Below are 13,584 nucleotides of genomic sequence, written 5' to 3'. Positions count from 1 at the left end.
TTCACACCTGTTGCTGTTGTTGACTGCTGTTGTTGCTGTTGTGTCAGCAGCCTGCAGGTGATGGCTACATAATCGTTGTGTGATTAAACAATTGATTAAGTTTTAATAAATTTGTAAAATCAATATTAAAAATTAAGTGCAGTAATTACTTAAATGGCTATTTGCTTGCCAGCCAGCCAGCCAGCCAGTCAGCCAGCCAAAATAAATATTTTGCGAACAAGCATTTAAACACTGCCCTCTTCTCCCTCCCTCTCTCCTCTCTCCTCTTACCCCTTCCCCCTCTTCACCCCACGCATTGCGTGGCGCTTCTGCTGCTGATGTGGCGGCTTATTCTGGCTGCGAAATGGCCGTGGGCGTGTGTGTGCATATGCATAATACACACACACTTGCACACACACACACAAATACACACATACACATACACACTCACACACACACACACACACACTCTCTCGAGAGCTGGGAAGGTTTCGCTTGGGCAGCATAAATTTACCTGCTGCTGCATTATATAAATATTGACGTAATATACGTAAAATGCGTAACGCCTGTTGTCAACAACATAATCAACAACAACGACAACAACAGCCAATGGACAGCAACGTGAGCGGAGACCAATCGAACGATGTTGTTGCTGTTGCTGGTGCGAAACTCAAACCAACAACCAACAGCCAACTACCGACAACCGATTGCTGCTGCTGTTGCTGCATCCACCTGAAGCTGCAACAGCAACAGCAGCAGCAACATCATCCATGTCCAGGCGGCACGACACATAATACAAGCGATTTGCATATTTTTTGCTGCCGCCGTTCTTGTTGCTGTTGCTGTTGTTGTTGTTGTCATTAATTAAATTACATTGCGCAAATTGCAGGCAGCCTCTTCTTCACTTGCCACCCTTGGCAAGTGCGTAAGGGTAACAACAGCAGCAGCAGCAGCAGCCACAATACACACACACACTCATTTCTCACACTCATTACTCATGTGTGCGACCCAATCTCCATCTCTGTCTCCATCACAATCCCCAATCCCAAAAACCCTTCTTCTTCCCTCTCTTAGTTGCTCTCAGCTCATCATTCAAAGCGATATTAGGCTGCCCTCGCCCTGTTTTAGCAACTCGCACTGACTCTGAGTCTGACCCTTGGCCAGTTGAAGTCTATTTATTATATTACATTTCATTACAATAATATGCATAAAGCCCATGAAAGCGCTGTTACAAATTGTGCCACATTAAAGGAAGAGCTTTTTTACTACATCAAATTTAAAAAAAGGGCAAAAAAGAGAAACACAAATTCTTTTTAGAGTTTTTTCTTTTATTTCTTTCTATTCAAGCTATTAATAATAAAGAACTTAATGAAAATAATATTAAATAATATAAATGTAAAAGTGATAAAAGTCTAAATAATAATAATAATAGTAATTATAATGATAATGATAATGATAATGAAAATGATAATGATAATGATAATGGTAATGATAATGATAATGAAAATGAAAATGAAAATGAAAATGATAATGATAATGATAATGATAATGATAATGATAATGATAATGATAATGATAATGATAATGAAAATGAAAATGATAATGATAATGATAATGATAATGATAATGATAATAATAATAATAATAATAATAATAATAATAATAATAATAATAATAATAATAATAATAATAATAATAATAATAATAATAATAATAATAATAATAATAATAATAATAATAATAATAATAATAATAATAATAATAATAATAATAATAATAATAATAATAATAATAATAATAATAATAATAATAATAATAATAATAATAATATATATATATATAATAATAATAATAATAATAATAATAATAATAATAATAATAATACGTTTTAAACGTTTTACATGTCATGCACAGTTTAATTTTTAACTTAACTTATAAACTTTTTAACTTGTCAACTCATTAAAATTAGTTTAAGCTAACATTTGTTTATTTTCACAGTATTTTGGCATATTATAACTTTACGCTCACAGTTGCGTACAGTTCTAGTTTTAACTACATCTTGAGCTACAAGCTCGATTACAAATTGGATTGAAGATGAACGCTAATCGCTTGAAGATGTTCCCAGAAACAGTTTCAAGGAGCAGCCGACAAACGTCTCTCTTCTCTTCTCTCGTAGTATAATTAGCAGTTCCATAAAAACGAAACACAAAACAAATGCACAAAATACTATTACGCATGTATGGTAGTTGGGAGAACGATGTGTTTTTGGACTCTGATCTTGTCCGATCGTTCCTGGTCGGGGGTGCTGACCGTAGCAGCTACCGTAAATAAGTGGCTGAAGCGCAGGTCAATGCAAACACAATCGGACGGACGGACGGACGGACGGACAAACAAAACCAACAAATAAAATAAAGAACCAAACGGGGTTCGAAAGTGTGACAAAATCTATGTACGAGAGAAACCGAACTGGTTAAATAACTACGAGAGTTGCGGCATTTCAGGAAGCATGTGCGATCTAATGTCGAAGGAAGAGGTTGGACATGCTAATGCTTTAACTAATGTTAGTTGTAATGCAAAAAATAACAATAATTCTAATAACGAAGCAATGATTTAAGGCAATGCAGAGATAGAAGAGGTTTACCAACTGAATGTTATTTCCGGGCTATGCCATAGTTTCTAATGGGGTGATTAATGCTGGTTGTAATACAATAAATACTAATAATTCTAATGACAGTAAAGCAATGCAGAGATAGAAGAGGTTTGCCAAATGATTCAGGACAATTCTGTAGTTTCTAATGATGCAACTAATGTTAATAGTAATGCAAAAAGTATTAATGCTAATAACGAAGCAATGCTTTGAGATATAAGAGGTTTGCCAACTGATTGCTAATTCCGGGCAATGCATTATTTTCTACTGCTGCAACTAATGTTAGTTGTAATGCAAATTCTAATTCTAATGTAACAGTAATGTGAATTGCTTAATGTTGATGGCAACCCTAAGTCTTATATAAGTGCTGAGGCTTATAATGTTAGCATAATATTGCTAATACTTATATTGATGTTAATTCGAAAGTCTAATATCTAAAGTCGAAAGTCTATCTAATACTAATGGTAATGCTTGTTAAATGTATAACAATGCACATTTTTGATATTAGAAATGACCATAAATATCATAACTTGATTTCTGTACTACACAAAATATTAACATTAATGAAGTGATGAAGTGAAAATAAAAATATTACAGTGTTCTGCGCTGCTAAACGTCAATTACAGGGTATGCCTACGCGTATGATGCCTGCAGAGGAATATGCTCTGTAAAAGATCATAAATTTTGGTGAAGTTTTCTTCTTTATTATTGTAATGTCCGCTGCATGTTGTGTGTGTGTGACAGACGTCGATCAAACGATGCTAATCATAGATGCCAACGTTGCAGTCGACAAAGACAGAGATAGAGATATAGGGCAGAAAGAGAGACGGAGAGATAGGAAACTGTGAAAGGGTAAATTGGGCGACATGTTGTGAAAACATGCTACCGAATTGTGAGCTAACAAAACATGCGACACACAGCCCGAAATGCATCTTTACCATTTTCTTCTCCCCACCCGTTTTCAATTTTCCACAATTTGTTGTGCTAGATCTGTTTGTGTAGGGTGTGCGTGTGTGTGTCTCTGTGTGTGTGCAAGGTCGTGCGTGTTGTGTGTCGGCAATGTTGTTTAATCTGACATTATCCATAGGCCATATCCATATCGTTATCGCGGTGCAGCAGCCAAGAAAAAGGATCAATTTTCAAGGAAAACATGGGCCAAGTGCAATTAACACATTCACATTCGACAGCAGCAGCAGCAAAAGCAGCATCAGCAGCAAAATGTGTGTGCCTTGAGGAAGAAAAAAAGGGTCTACAAAGTAAACACTTTAATAATGATAATGTGAATTGTGTCTGATCTGTGTCTTGGCGGTGTCGTTTCTTCATTTTCCTCTGGACTCTGGACTCTGGATTTTCCACAAAAGTTGACGTGCGGCGCGGCACTTTAAGGATTTCTTTTTTCTTCTTGTCTCTCAGTGTTGTATCAACATAAACAAGCAGACACAACCAAAACTAAAGATTCGTGTCCCACACAATATACCATACAGTATATATGGCTCGTATATATATCGTAGCTAAGTGCTAATTGGGACGCTAGAGAGAAAAGGGCTGCAGTCAGCTGGTAATGGACACCCTACTGCAAATGGTCATCCCCCTTCCAACGACAACTACACAAGTTAGAAAGCTACAGTGCTCGAGAGTGCTCGACTCTGAGATACCCGATAAACATTTTCAATTTACCCAAAATTACTACATATTTCATATACATATATTTATATACTACTTTTATTAAATTGTTAAAATATACCAAATCAACATGACGAAAAAATACTAAAATATACCAAAAGATATATTTAATATATTAATACTGCGCCGCTTGCAATATTCAATAATAGTGTGGTATTATTCTTAAAATAGACCGAATTTATATACTGAAATATACAGAAAGTTATAAAAAAGTATATTTTTATTATATTGTCCTCTTACGGTATTATTCTTAAAATATACTAAATGTATCTACCGAAAAAATACTGAAAAATACCAACAGGTTTATTTCGTATATTGATATTGTACTAAGCATTTTTAATAAAATCATTACAGTAATATTTCCATAAAATATTATAAATTCATATACCCAAAAAATACTAAAATATACCAAAAGTTATATTTCGTATTCTCAAAAAGATTGTCGAACAAAACAATCAATTTATTTGATATAAGCAAATTTATATGGAATAAAGACTGTAGTTAGCATTAAAAAGACGTTTATAATACCCTTTGACCCCTATGGTTAGCGGGTATAACTAAACTACACACTAGACTACACACAAATGAACCCATCAAAAAGAGTGGCCACCACTTGCAACTTGCCACTTGCCATTTGCCGCTTGCCACTCGCCGTCTGCTGTTGCCCGTTGGGCTCCCATTTCTGTGAGCACTTTACTGCAACGAAATTAGTTTTGTTTTTTTTTTTTTTTTTTTTTTGCCGTTTTTTTGCATTTTTCAATTCAATTGAAATTGAATGCCATGCATATTGAAGGCAAAATCGAAGAGCGAATCGAGCGAGTGAAAAACTCGTCGAAAACTGCTGCGGCGGCTTCTTTTTCTGCCGTTTTTAACAAACATAAAATCAATTACACAAGCTTCATTAAGCTTGCCCCCAGTGCTGTGTGTGTGTGTGTTTGAAGGGGCAGGTCGATAAGGTCGCTCCCCGATGAATGGGAAATGCGAGCGGTAAACGGTGCATGATGAAAATGCCTCAGGTTGCCAGCCACACAATCCAACCACAATACAAACACGTTAACGTTAACGAATACACGACTAACTTCAACTTCAACTCAACTTGAACTTTGACTTTGTCCCAGGCTGATTGAGCTGCCCGCAGCGAGTCCTTGCGACAGGACCTTCCAAAGCATATGTCAACGACACAGCCTAAAATAATTGCGCTGCTAGTTTCTATCTCTCTATTGCTTGTCGCCCGCTAGTTGCCTTCATTTGAGGCTAAGTGATTGATGCCAGTTGCCAAAGTTTAATGTGGATGCTTCCACAATACGAGAGCAAGAGCAAGGAGAGAGACAGCTAGCTAAGTCCTTCGGGACTCATGCTAATTTCCACGCTTCCCCAATAAATATCGAACATTTTTACCCCAACTAGTTTTAGTTTTAGTTTTGTTTAAAGGTAGCTAATATATTTGATGTACCCAAGAGTTCAGCGAAGTTTAGAAAAGAATCAAACTTATGTCAACCACCAAACCAACTATTGTCGAAAATTATTAACGATTCGTCATCAAATTTTGATTGAATCAAAGTTCTACAAATGTTGCAATAACATTTAAATATAAATCCGCTAATTATAGCAAATTTATTAAAGCATATTGCAGTTGAGCTAAACTAGTTGAGGTAAATAAAGTCAAATAAAATATTGTCTGACATACAAAGAAGCTAAAAGACTAAAGTTATATATCGTATATTTATGTATGTATTCTTAAAATATACCGAATTTATATATCGAAAAATACGAATAATCGAGAACTAATTATATTGAAAGATCTAAACAATATTAATATAAATACAATTGTAAAATAAAATGAAAGAAAGAAAGACGATTGCGAATAAAAATAAAACAGTGTGGTATTAATTTTAAAATATACCAAATTAATGTACCACATAAATTCCTAAAAATACACCATATATTGGTATAGCGAGTATAAAAAGAAAAGTTTCTATTTTGATACTATAAAATACTATATATTGTGAAAATATACTAAATACGAAATTAATGCTAAAACAGGTAAGAAATCCTTAGTCGAGTGTGCTCGACTGTGAGTTACTAGTAAATAAAAGTAAAAGTGTGAAATTCAATTTTAAAAATATACCAAATGAAAATACTGCAAATACTATAAATTACCGAAAACTGAATGATATCTTTGGTATATTGGTATAGCGGGTATAAAAAGTAAAGTTTCTATTTTGGTACTACAAAATACTATATATTTGAAAAATATACTAAAAAACTATGTATATACGAAAATAATGATAAACTGATTAAATAATTGCTAAAAAACGCAACAAATTCACAATCGCTCAATCTCATTAAGAAAATGTATAAATCATTAAAGCAATTGTTTGTATATCAGAAGATGTCGTCAAAGCGCAAAGCTTAGACAAATAATTTGTTAGTCATCAAAATTCCACCACTTTCGTAGACTGAGAAGATTTCTATTAAATTTGCCATCTAAATATTTGTTTTGGTCGCTTTTATGTCGTTTTCATTTGACTGCAGCAATTGTAAATTATTTCTATCAATAGAGGCGAAGTTGGGTGAAAGGTTAGTGGCATTTTCCGGATTTTCCGAGTCAGCTACTGTTCGCTATCTCTCCCTCTCTCTCTTTGTCTCTCTCTCTCTCTCGCTGTCCACAAATATTTGACTGGGCGACCGAGGACGGGCAAACAATGTTTTTGCTAGCCCAAGAGAAGTTATGTTTTTAGTTTAGTTTTTGTGGCATGAATGCTGAATGTTGCTGACCTCCTGCGACTGAAGGGGTGGCAACGGAGGGGAAGGGAAGGGAAGGTAAGGGGGAGGAGTGCTGTGGAGGACTGTTCGGCGATGATGTTCGGGTGTTTACCCATTAACTTGCTTTTATTGACAACACGAGACTTCAGTGATGAAATGTAAGCAACATCAAAGCCAAATACTCGCACTCTCCTCGTCGAATGTCCTGTTCAGCTTTTGCTCCTCCTACTCCTGCTCCGCCTCCTTCCTTCTCTCCTTAACTGTCCTTGGCTTTTCATTTTGATGCTTCCTCAACGGCTTTGCCTGTGTGTTTGTGTTTGGCTTGTTTCCACTGTTTACACATGGCTTCGCCCCCATCAGCCACCCCACCCCTCCCCAGCAACCTCTTCCTCTGCTAAATCCTGCGACAAGAGTCGTGGCGGCAATCCTGAAGAGCACACTCGCATTATCCCTTTTGACGTGGGCGCATTATAAAAAAAAAATCAATGAATTAACATTTACATGCATAAGTATTTGACCACAAAAAAGAAACAAATGTACAACCAGTCACCAGTTCAGAGGGGAAGGGGAGAGGAGTGGGGGTAGCTGCTGCTGATGGCATCCCTTGTATGCATACACTTGATTACTGGTGTAACCCCCTTCCCCATTCTTCCCCCTTGATGCCATTCAATATTTGCTTTTTATGCGAGTGTTTTTCCCTTTTTTTTCGTTTTTTTTTCAAAGGGGGGACAACACACAACACTTGAAACGGACTTACGATACTACGATTTATATATATATATGGACATCAATGACTGCTGCTACTTTCATATAGAAGACGACGACGACAAAGGCCGAAAAAGGGGCCTAGGCAATTTCTATTACAAATTTAATCATGCTAAACACAGTTTGGTTTTTGTGCTCAACTCTTCTCCCTTCGCACATTCAATTGATTCATGTCAGTGGCTTTCAATTGGCTTTTAACCGATTAGCAGCACTGTTAGTTCTGCTTCTTCCTCTTCTTCTTCTTCTCGGTACATTAACCCTTTCGTGATTTTCCAATACCACTTCATTAGCATAAAATGGCAATATTTGACAACACGCGAGAAATGCGATGGAAATGTTCAAAATACGAGGCGGACTCCATATGTCCATGTCCATATGTCGCTAGTTTGTGTCGAAGAAGGTGTGCTCGACTCAAGCATACCCTGTAAACACAGCTTAGAGCAAAGCTGCAAAAACTTTATTGATATTTGGTATATTAAAGTATACTACATTAATATACCACTTGGTATATTCAAATATAGCTAATTAGAGTAGTATTTGGTATGCTGAAATATAATAAATTCATTTTCCTCAAAAATACCAACAATATACCCCAAAATATATATTTCGTATATAAATATATTACTATTAAATTATGACTCAAATGGCTTAATCGAGTCAAAGAATTCATTAATTTTGTATTTTTCTTATATATTATATTAAATTAAGCGGAGAATTTTTGAAAATTAAATAAAAATGCTATAATAACAAAAAAGGAAATATTAAATACAATGAAAAACTATCGAAATAACATTTCAAAATTTAGAAAATATTTGTTGAGTGAGTTCCATAAAATTGATAAATTTTATACATTTTTCTTTAATATAATTAAATATGGAAGAATTTATTGAAATTTCATTTAAAGAAAAACAATTTTCCAAGTAAAACATTTGCAGTTTCAAAAGGAACAAATTTTCAAAAATGTCGAAAGCTTAAAATTGAATGCAAAAAACTATGCACCAAAAAATGTGTATACCCCATATATAAACGCAAAGTACATAGGGTATTTATATATACTTCTAGTGCACCGTGAACATTTGGCTTTGGCCTTTTAGCCAATTGTTTAGATAGATTCGAATTGTGAATTGCCATTAAGCTGAGTAAAGTCACAGCTTGTATGACACTTGGCATGATAGTTGAGTCCACTCAGGGCCAAATAGGAGAAAGGATTGAACAGAGCGTCGGCGACTGAGACTGCGACTGAGAATGGAGATGGAGACTGAGAGACTGGGAGACTGCGAGACTGCGAGACTGGGAGACTGGAAACTGTAGATTAGATCGAGGCAAAAGCGACAATGGAACGTGCTGTGTTCGCTGCTGCTGATAAGAGCATCTTCGCTCTGGATAAACGTCGCAAGTTGTTTGGGCCAAAAAGCCAAGAAGGAGTCTCAGACTCACAACTGGTGTCTGTGGGTCTGTTGTGCATTGGCTGCTGCTCCTGCTCCTGCTGCTGCTGCTGCTGTCAAAGACAAAGTGTCTGGCATAATGCTCATGGGCACTTTGAAAGCTGAAACGAGTACGAGCAGCAGCAGCGAGAAGAGGAAGAGGAGGGGACGGCATCGGCATCGGCAGCAGCGTTTCCTGCTTGTAAAGTTGGCCCCTTAATCTCGCTTTCGGCACGTATCGAGGAGCCGACGCGATATGTTGGCGGTCCGCAATACGTTCTTTTTTTTGGTTTTGTTTTTTTTTGCCAGTAGTTTTACATACAATGCCCAGCCAGCTACCGCCTGCCACAGGGCTGGGGCCACAGGCGAAAGAGATGGAGCGATAGCGGGCGTAAAAGAGAGAGAGCAATAGTTTGAATCTGTTGCAGAGGCTGCAGAGAGATCGCATGCGATTGCAATCGGCGCGGTAACAAAGCGATAATGCGAAAATCGTGTAATCCATTAGCGTAACTTTTTTGCAAATTTGTGACAATGACAATATTAAGATAACACACACGTACATACACATACATACATACATACAAATATATACACTACACAATACAGAAAGTACAAGAAAGCTCTCAGAGCTGCAGAGTTTGCCCAATGAACTGACTCGTTGCCAAATTAATTTGTCGTCAGTTGCCGCCGCCGCCAAAAAGGAAAAACAAAACAAAACAACAACAACAAAAAAAAAAGAGGGATCGAGAATCTGCTTTGCTCTCTGGTGGTCTTGGCACCTCTTGCTGCTCCAGAGCTCCTTCATCTGATGTTGCACTGACTTCATCACGATCCATGATCGTTGTCAAGCTGCAACTGGGAAACTGGAAATTGCAAGCTTCTCTTCTCTTTCTCTTCTCTCTCTCTCTCTCTCTCTCTCTCGGTCTTTCTGTGAGCATCATATGCCTTTAATTGAAGATGCGTGCGCGCATTTTTAAATCGCGCTAACAACACTTTGATCTTAAAAGAAGTGACGTTTAGTGGTAGTTTTATGGTGATAATGATCTTTCGCATGGGACATTGATGCCATTTATTATGCAGCCTCGCAACGATTATCGGCAGCCTCCACAGACTCTTGGAAAAAAAAGAAGGACAAGCCATAAGCCCACATTATGATATCCCAACCATGACCAACAACAAAGACACAAACACAAACACAAACAAACAACAATGACAACAACAGTGCCATTCACTGATTGTGACACTGCTGCGCAAAGCATTGCAATATCATCCATTACATTCTCGTTTCAACTGATCGCAGATAATACCAACGAAACTTCTTATGCATAAAATGCTCAACTTAACTAACTTCAATGCCAGCAGATTGATTTTAGATGAAATCCAAAGCTTAAAAAAAAGTAGATTTGGCAATTTCTATTCAACTTCATTAAAAATATTACGAAACAAGTCAGAAAGAAATAATGCGGCATTATTCTTAAAATATACCAAATAATATACGCCCCAATTATTAAAATATGCTGAGGGCCCTATTTGGTATAACGTTGAAATACTACAATTTTTTCTTTTTCTATTAAATTTAATAAAAGAAGTAAGAGAAATACAGTCGAGTGTGCTCGATTGTGAGATACCGTATATCATTGTTATAATATACCAAACTAATATTTTACAAAAAAACTAAAGTATACCGAAACCTATATTTGCTATATCGATATAATACTACATTTAAAATGCACCAAAGAATAAAAAAATATACCAGACATAAAAGAATTTCTACAAATTAAATTGTCAACAAGTTTCAAATCTTTCACAAATACTAAAAATATACCAATGACTATATTTGGTATATTAGTAGTACTATACTGCTACATTCAAATTATATCAGATAACAATTAATTTCTACAAAGGTTTTCCTTTTAAAAATACCAAAAATATACCAAAGGCTATATTTGGTACTACATTCAAAATATGACAGTTACAAAACTATTTTTAAAAATTGTATTTTGTCAAAAAGTTTAAAATCTTTCATGGACTATCGCGAGTTGAGAGTTTGTATTTATTTGAAGCGAATTGAAGATTAAATATGAATTTCTCAGCCCAAATCGATTAATACAAATCTATTAGTTAAACGATACAATTCCATTGGAAATCATGGGAACTTTTTGTTGTAAGCTTTAGGGCCTAAAAAACATATCCAATATTTAATACCATTCAATTAAGAAAACATAAAAAATTTGTATGTATGTTAGAGATAATTATGAAAGGAATTGAAATGTCAGAGTTTGTTTGTCTGTCACAAGCTACAAACAAATGACTAATCATAATCGATTTATAGTATTGATTATTCATTAAACATTCAGCTCTCTAGCTTCCGGCTAGGAATTTCCATTCCCCTCCGTTTCCCGCTGTCGTTCCCCTCGCAGTCAAGTGATCGATTCGAGGCGAGGCTATTGCCCTTGTCGTGTCTCGTCTCTCAGTCATCGTCTGCCCCTCCTTCCCTCTGGCCACATCAGCCATGGGGTTGTGTTGTTATGATTTGTCACCTTTTAATTTTTAGATGGCAGCCAATGTAAACTATTGTCGCCCGCGATGTAAACACATTGCCAGCAAAAGAAAACAAATACCAATCTTTAGTCTCCAGTCTCCCGTCTCCAGTCTGCAGTCTGTGCAGTCTGCAGTCTCCAGTCTGCTGTCTGTGGCATCTCTTTGGGCTGTTGTCGATGTCATCGTTGTTGGTCTCAGTTCTCTGTTGCAACGACCGATGCAGCACCTGCAACTGCGCTATGTAGGGTATTTGCTGCCAACTGCATTACATATTTGTTGGTGGGTGGAGGAGTGGGGGTTGGTGGCAAGTTTAACCATGCTGCGCTGCCAAAAACGTCAAGCATCTGGTTTGTGGCATTGCAGGAACTTCGCTCAGCACCAGCGGCCAAAGTAGTGGAAGCTGGCAAACTAGAAGTCGAAGAAGCACAAGCTGAAATGCTCACACACAAACCCACATCAAATAACAGTTTATGGCATTACACCACACAGCACACACAGTATGCAGCATGCAGCATGTAGCATGCAACACACTGCTCAGCATGCCACTGCCATTGCCACACATTTCCTTGTGCGCATACATTTCAGAGGCAGCTAGAGATGGGCGCGTGACAGTTACTAATTAGAACGCAGACTTTGCTAATAAAATAGAGCGTAGGTAGTGATGGAGTAGTGACATAAGGAAGGGAAGAATTCAGTAGGTCAGTCGAAGAATGTGATTCGAATTATTTGATATTTTATTAGAGTAGTTATTGCATTTGAAAATAAAATTACGGATTAGAAACTAGCGGTTGCTTAAGTATCGTTATCACTACGATTCTAAAATGAAAGAAAGACAAAGAGACGGGTAATAAAATGATAAATTTCGGCAATGAAAGTACTAAAACTACAGTAAATTGAATACTTCTTACATTGATAATAAAAAGAGCGTAGGTAGTGATGGAGTAGTGACATAAGGAAGGGAAGTATTCAGTAGGTCAGCCGAAAAATATGATTTCTTTTAGAATATTTGAATTATTTGTTAATTTAATATAGTAATTAATTCATGGGAAAATAAAATTAAAGGCTAGAAACTTTCGGTTGTTCAACTATCGCTTAGAAATAACAATCGCTGTCACTTCGCTTCTAATATGCAAAAACTAAGACAAAAAGATGGGTAATAAAATGATATATTTCAACAATAAAATTTCTAAAACTTCAGCAAATTGAGTTACATAGCTAATCAATACTATCGGCTGCTCAACTATCGGTTGGAAAAAGTCTTTTTGCTTACTACGCCACTAAAACTGAGAAGAAGTCCACTTCTAAGCAAAACTATTGACTGAATTGACTATCGATTCGGTTACATTGATAATAAAAAGAGCGTAGGTAGTGATGGAGTAGTGACGTAAGGAAGGGAAGAAATCAGTAGGTCAGCCAAAAAATATGATTTCTTTTAAAATATTTGAATTATTTGTTAATTTAATATAGTAATTAATTCATGGGAAAATAAAATTAGAGGCTACAAACTTTCGGTTGTTCAACTATCGGTTAGAAATAACAATCGCTATCACATCGCTTCTAAAATGCAAAAACTAAGACAAAAAGATGGGCGATAAAATGATATATTTCAGCAATAAAATTTCTAAAACTACAGCAAATTGAGTTACATAGCTAATCAATACTATCGGCTGCTCAACTATCGGTTGGAAAAAGTCTTTTTGCTTACTACGCCACTAAAACTGAGAAGAAGTCCACTCCCAAGCAAAACTATTGACTGAATTGACTATCGATTGGGAATTG

The 13,584-nt window shown here is 36.2% G+C and overlaps 1 protein-coding gene across 5 annotated transcripts in view; it reads right to left on the bottom strand.

Moving 5' to 3' along the window:
- LOC133847017 (uncharacterized) overlaps window positions 1-13,584 on the bottom strand; it is a 321,107-nt gene that overhangs the window by 74,265 nt on the left and 233,258 nt on the right. The gene's annotated exons all lie outside the window — the stretch shown is intronic.

This window comes from Drosophila sulfurigaster, chromosome X, assembly GCF_023558435.1.
Source record: "Drosophila sulfurigaster albostrigata strain 15112-1811.04 chromosome X, ASM2355843v2, whole genome shotgun sequence".
Lineage (NCBI taxonomy): Eukaryota > Metazoa > Arthropoda > Insecta > Diptera > Drosophilidae > Drosophila > Drosophila sulfurigaster.
This window is presented reverse-complemented; position numbering and strand designations above follow the sequence as displayed.